Source organism: Colobus angolensis, unplaced genomic scaffold (assembly GCF_000951035.1).
Source record: "Colobus angolensis palliatus isolate OR3802 unplaced genomic scaffold, Cang.pa_1.0 Scaffold202, whole genome shotgun sequence".
In the NCBI taxonomy this organism is placed as follows: Eukaryota; Metazoa; Chordata; class Mammalia; order Primates; family Cercopithecidae; genus Colobus; species Colobus angolensis.
This window is the reverse complement of record NW_012115178.1, coordinates 6,834,419-6,840,562: the sequence shown is the minus strand read 5'-3', so window position 1 is coordinate 6,840,562 and position 6,144 is coordinate 6,834,419. Positions and strand designations below refer to the sequence as shown.

The following is a 6,144-nucleotide window of genomic DNA, read 5'->3' as shown; positions in this document are numbered from 1 at the left end:
GGCTGGGATTGCAGGTGTGAGCCACCATGCCTGCCTGTAAATTTTTAACATATAAACAATTATAAACATAAAATAGTACTAAAAAGCAACAAAACAGCATTTCCCTCCCCTAGACATGATCCTGTTGCTCAGAGGTATCTACTTCTAATTCACTTTTTTTCTGGTATTCACTTTCTCTATCTAAATAATATGTTTATTTTATGGATTCTGGATTCATATTGCTTTAGTTAATTACATTTACTTTATATTATGGTCAGAAAGAAACCTAGAACTCTTCTCTACCCTGCCTTCAATATGACTATAGTACAGGCTTTCTTTGTTTTTTTGAGACAGAGTTTTGCTCTTGTTGCCCAGACTGGAGTGCAATGGCACGATCTTGGCTCATTGCAATCTTCGCCTCCTGGGTTCAAGTGATTCTCCTGCCTCAGTCTCCCAGGTAGCTAGGATTACAGTCATGTGCCACCACACCCAGCAAATTTTGTATTTTTAGTAGAGACGGGGTTTCGCCATGTTGACCAGGCTGGTCTCAAACTCCTCACCTCAAGCGATCCACTTGCCTCAGCCTCCCAAAGTGCTGGGATTACAGGTGTGAGCCACCATGCCCGGCAGTACAGGCTTTCTTTTAAAAATTGATATCAAGTGATTACATTATGGGTGAACTAAGCGACGTAAATCGGTTACAATTCCTTTCTTTTATTTATTTATTTTTTTGAGATGGAGTCTTGCTCTGTTGCCCAGGCTGGAGTGCAATGGCATAATGTAGGCTCACTGCAGTCTCTGTCCTCTGGGTTCAAGTGATTCTCCTGCCTCAGCCTCCTGAATAGCTGCGATTACAGGTGCCTGCCACAACACCAGGCTAATTTTTAAATTTTTAGTAGAGATGGGGTTTCACTGTGTCAGCCAGGCTGGTCTCGAACTCCTGATCTCAAATGATCTGCCCACCTTGGTTTCCCAAAATGCTGGAATTACAGGTGTGAGCCACCATGCCTAGGCCAACAAATCCACTTTATTTTATTTTTATTTTTTTGAGATGGAGTCTTGCTCTGTTGCCCAGGCTGGAGTGCAATGGCATAATGTAGGCTCACTGCAGTCTCTGTCCTCTGGGTTCAAGTGATTCTCCTGCCTCAGCCTCCTGAATAGCTGCGATTACAGGTGCCTGCCACAACACCAGGCTAATTTTTAAATTTTTAGTAGAGATGGGGTTTCACCGTGTTAGCCAGGCTGGTCTCGAACTCCTGACCTCGTGATCCGCCCGCCTCGGCCTCCCAAAGTGCTGGGATTACAGGCGTGAGCCACTGCGCCCGGCCAAATTTTGTATTTTTAGTAGAGACGGGGTTTCGCCATGTTGACCAGGCTGGTCTCAAACTCCTCACCTCAAGCGATCCACTTGCCTCAGCCTCCCAAAGTGCTGGGATTACAGGTGTGAGCCAGCATGCCCGGCAGTACAGGCTTTCTTTTAAAAATTGATATCAAGTGATTACATTATGGGTGAACTAAGCGACGTAAATCGGTTACAATTCCTTTCTTTTATTTATTTATTTTTTTGAGATGGAGTCTTGCTCTGTTGCCCAGGCTGGAGTGCAATGGCATAATGTAGGCTCACTGCAGTCTCTGTCCTCTGGGTTCAAGTGATTCTCCTGCCTCAGCCTCCTGAATAGCTGCGATTACAGGTGCCTGCCACAACACCAGGCTAATTTTTAAATTTTTAGTAGAGATGGGGTTTCACTGTGTCAGCCAGGCTGGTCTCGAACTCCTGATCTCAAATGATCTGCCCACCTTGGTTTCCCAAAATGCTGGAATTACAGGTGTGAGCCACCATGCCTAGGCTGAAACCTTTATATTTTTAACCCATGACTTTCCCCCTGTGATATCCAATGCAAATATAATATGACACTATTTTTAAAAATATGTGTATCAGAATAATTTTTTTCAGTTTCTGTTTTTCTTCTTTCCTACACAACATGAATGTAATTTTTTTCAGTTTCTTGAATTTTATTGTGTATTTACTATGAGCAAAAACATAGTTGATACTGTCAGAATAATTAATTTTATTCTTAATTACTTTGGGAAGCTGTATGCTTATTGTTCTGATGCTATTCTTGCTAAAACATTCTTAGAACTTTTCTTTTTTCTTTCTTTCTTTTTTTTCTGAGATGGAGTCTTGCTCTGTTGCCCAAGCTGGAGTGCAGTAGCTTCATCTCAGCTCACTGCAACCTCCACCTCCTGAGTTCAGGCAATTCTCCTGCCTCAGCCTGCCAAGTAGCTGGGATTACAGGGTCGTGCCACCATACCCGCCTAATTTTTTTTTTTTTTTTTAGTAGAGGCGGGGTTTCACCATGTTGGCCAGGCTGGTCTTGAACTCCTGACCTTGTGATCTGCCCGCCTCACCCTCCCAAAGTGCTGGGATTACAGGCGTGAGCCACTGCACCTGGCCATGAACTCTTCCTTCTTTTACTTATTCATTCAACAAGAGTTTGCTGAGCGTCTTTTTTGTTCTAGGCACTGCAGGGGACATAAAGATAAAAAAGTCTAGGGCTTGTCATCCAGGAGCTCACTGAACGGTGGGTGCAACCCCTGGGTAGACTGTGACAATGCTGGTAGCAGGTGCTCCAGGGCAGGGGTGTGCTAGGGCCTGTGTCCTTGTTCAGGGAGAAGGGGGTGCTTGGGGCCTGAAGGAATTAACAAAGGCAGCATGAAGGAGACAGTGGAGCTAATCCTTAACAGATGAGCTGGAATTCACCAGAAGGACTCAGGTGCTTCCCAGCACAGGGAAGTGAGAAAGAGCGTGTTCCACAGAGAGGAGTCATAATTCAGTGTGCCTGGTAGGGAGAGGCCAGAGCAAAAGCATGAAGAACCTTGCCTATCCTACTGAGATGATGAAAAATCATGGAAAGGTTCTAGGAATATTCACTCAGGCAGCAGTGAAGGAGGATTGGGTTAGAGGACAAGAGAGGAAGATGAGGTATGAGGCTGATGCAGCTCACTGCACAACATGGATGTGGGGAGGCTCCGTGGGAGGTGCCTAAGGGGAACAGGCACACCTTCCCCACTAATTCCTAGAGGGAGTTGAAAAGCTGTTGTTTTTCAACAATATAGGTGCCAGTGACTCACGCCTGTAATCCTAGCACTTTGGGAGGCTAAGGCAGGCGGATCACCTGAGGTCAGTAGTTTGATACCAGTCTGGCAAATATGGCGACCCCGTCTGTACTAAAAATACAAAAATTAGCTGGGCATGGTGGTGCATGCATGTTATCCCAGCTACTTGGGAGGCTGAGGCAGAAGAATCGCTTGCACCCAGGAGGCAGAGGTTGCAGTGAGCCGAGATCACGCCACTGCACTCCAACCTGGGCAACAGAGCAAGACTGCGTCTCACAAAGAAACAAAACAAAGCAAAACAAAAACAAAAACCAATCAAACAAAAAAAGCTGTTGTAACCCTCAGAAATGTGTTAGAACTATCCGGGCCGGGTGCGGTGGCTCACGCCAGCACTTTGGGAGGCCGAGGCAGGCAGATCATGAGGTCAGGAGATCGAAACCATCCTGGCTAACGTGGTGAAACCCCGTTTCTACTAAAAATACAAAAAATTAGCCAGGCATGGTGGTGGGCGCTTGCAGTCCCAGCTACTTGGGAGGCTGAGGCAGGAGAATGGCGTGAACCCGGGAGGCGGAGTTTGCAGTGAGCCGAGATCCAGCCTGGGTGACTCCATCTCAAAAAAAAAAAAAAAAAAGAAATGTATTAGAACTCTCCAATATGGGAACTGTATATATATATATATACACACACACATATACACACACACACACGGTTCCCATATACATACATATACATGGTGAAATATACATGTGTATACCATATATACATGGTGAAATATACATATATATACCATATATATGGTGAAATATAACCCACAGTTCCATGTGCTCTTGGAAAGCATTAACAATTAAACATTTTTCATCAAGGTAGAAAATGACAAACTAGTTTCCACCACCCTCCACCCAATCAAAATACAGGCTGCACCTTTGGCTCATCCAGGTGAGAACCAGTGGCCTAAGATACGGCCTGGGAAGGAAAGGAGAGAGGTGGCCAGGACAGTGGAGTCATCCAATGGCTAGGGAATGATTACATATCTTGGTCAGTAATCTAAAGTGAAGGTAGAGGCAGAGGGAGGAGTCTAGGAGAATTCCTACACTTCTGGCTTGGTCACTAACTTTTGAAATTGCCTTTTGAATTCCTGTATGGGCCAAGATCAGTTTCATGACTTTATCACGAAAAACATTTCATGACTTTTTTTTTACGCATTCAAGAGAGTATGAACCAGTTTGGTGACCTACATGAATCACCAGAGTATTCTCTAATTGACTTTGGGATATTTATAAAAAAGGACCTACTTTCAAAGGATAAGGTTTGCCCCCAGTAAGAGAACATGCCCATGCTTTGTCTCTTTTTTCAAAAAATGTTTTCTTCTGTCATGTGGAAATGGGAAAACATTTCTTAACTGGAAAAATTTAGTGAAAACTCAGCCTTTGACTTAGCCAATGGGCTTGCCATTCTGAAGAGGCCGGGACCTTTCGAGTCCTGGATGTCTCCTGCTCATGCAGTTTCCTTTGTCTGGAATGTCTCCACATGGCCCCCTCCTCCCATTTCCAACTTTAGGCTGGGGAATCCTACACACCCTTTGAGGCCCATGTTAAATGTCATCTCTTCTATCAGGCCTTCCTAACACCCAGACACTCCAGGCAGAAAAAATCCCTGCCTCTTCTGGACTGTTTTCCCTACTAGCCTGTGCATTATTTTAATGGAGGCCCCTCATGCCCATCTCTAAGTTGCCATCATCAAACACCTGGGATATAGCTTTTTTTTTTTTTTTTTTAAGACAGCATCTCACTATACCCAGGCTGGAGTGCAGTGGTGTACTCATAGCTCACTGCAGCCTTGAATTCTTGGGCTCAAGTGACCCTCCTGCCTAAGCCTCTTTGGTAGCTAGGACCACAGGTGTAAGCCAACACACTTGGCTAAATTTAATTTTATTTAATTTTATTTATTTATTGCAACAGTCTCGCTCTTGTTGCCCAGGGTGGAAAGCAGAGGCGCGATCTTGGCTCACTTCAACCTCCGCCTCCTGGGTTCAAGTGATTCTTCAGCCTTAGCCTACCGGGTAGCTGGGAGTACAGGTGCCCACAACCACACTCAGGCAATTTTTGTATTTTTAGAAAAGACGAGGTTTCCCCATGTTGGGCAGGCTGGTCTTGTTCTCCTGACCTCTGGTGATCTGCCCTCCTCAGCCTCTCAAAGTGCTGGGATTACAGGCATGAGCCACCATGCCTGGCCCACACTTGGCTAAATTTTAAATATTTTTTTGTAGAGATGGGGTCCTGCTATGTTGTCCAGGCTGGCATTGAACTCTTGGCTTCTAGTGATCCTCCTATGTTGGTTTCCCAAAGTGCTGGGATTACAGCCATGAGCTGCCATGGCCCAACATACATGTAATTCCTTTTGTTAAGCTGTGGAGGATTTGGAAATATAGTAACTAACGTTCCATTTGTCTGAGAGGGTTGGAACCCAGAGGCCACTATTAGGAGGCTACGGGAAGGTGTCCAGTCTGGTGGCAGAACCTCTTAGCACCTGGCACCAGCAATTGGGAAAGCCATCAGGGAGCACTGAAATGAAGGTAGGGTGAGCTGGGGTTCAAAGCCAGGGTAACTGCCTCTGGAAGGCCTGGAAGGGCAAGGGATACAGGGACTAAGGCAGGAACTTGGCATGGAGTCAGGGGTGTGGGGAAGAGAAACGGCTATTGGGATGGTTTAGTTGAGGACTTAGGGACCAGAGATAAGGCATTATCCAAAATGTAAGGAAAAGGTTGGGTGCGTCTGCCAGGTGAGGTGGCTGACACCTGTAGTTCCAGCACTTTGGGAGGCTGAGGCGGGCGGATCACTTGAGCTCATGAGTTCGAGACCAGGCTGGCCAACAAAGTGAAACTCCATCTCTACTAAAAATACAAAAATTAGCTGGGCATGGTGGTGTAGGCCTGCAGTCCCAGCTACTCGGGAGGGTGAGGCAGGAAAATTGCTTGAATCTGGGAAGTGGAGGTTGCAGTGAGCCAAGATCATGCCACTCCAGCCTGGATGACAGCGTGAGACTCTGTCT

General features: G+C 45.8%; 1 pseudogene; it reads right to left on the bottom strand.

The window, feature by feature from the left end:
* Positions 1 to 5,615: 5,615 nt before the first annotated feature.
* The window catches only part of LOC105511703, a 2,122-nt pseudogene continuing 1,593 nt past the window's right edge, over positions 5,616 to 6,144 (bottom strand).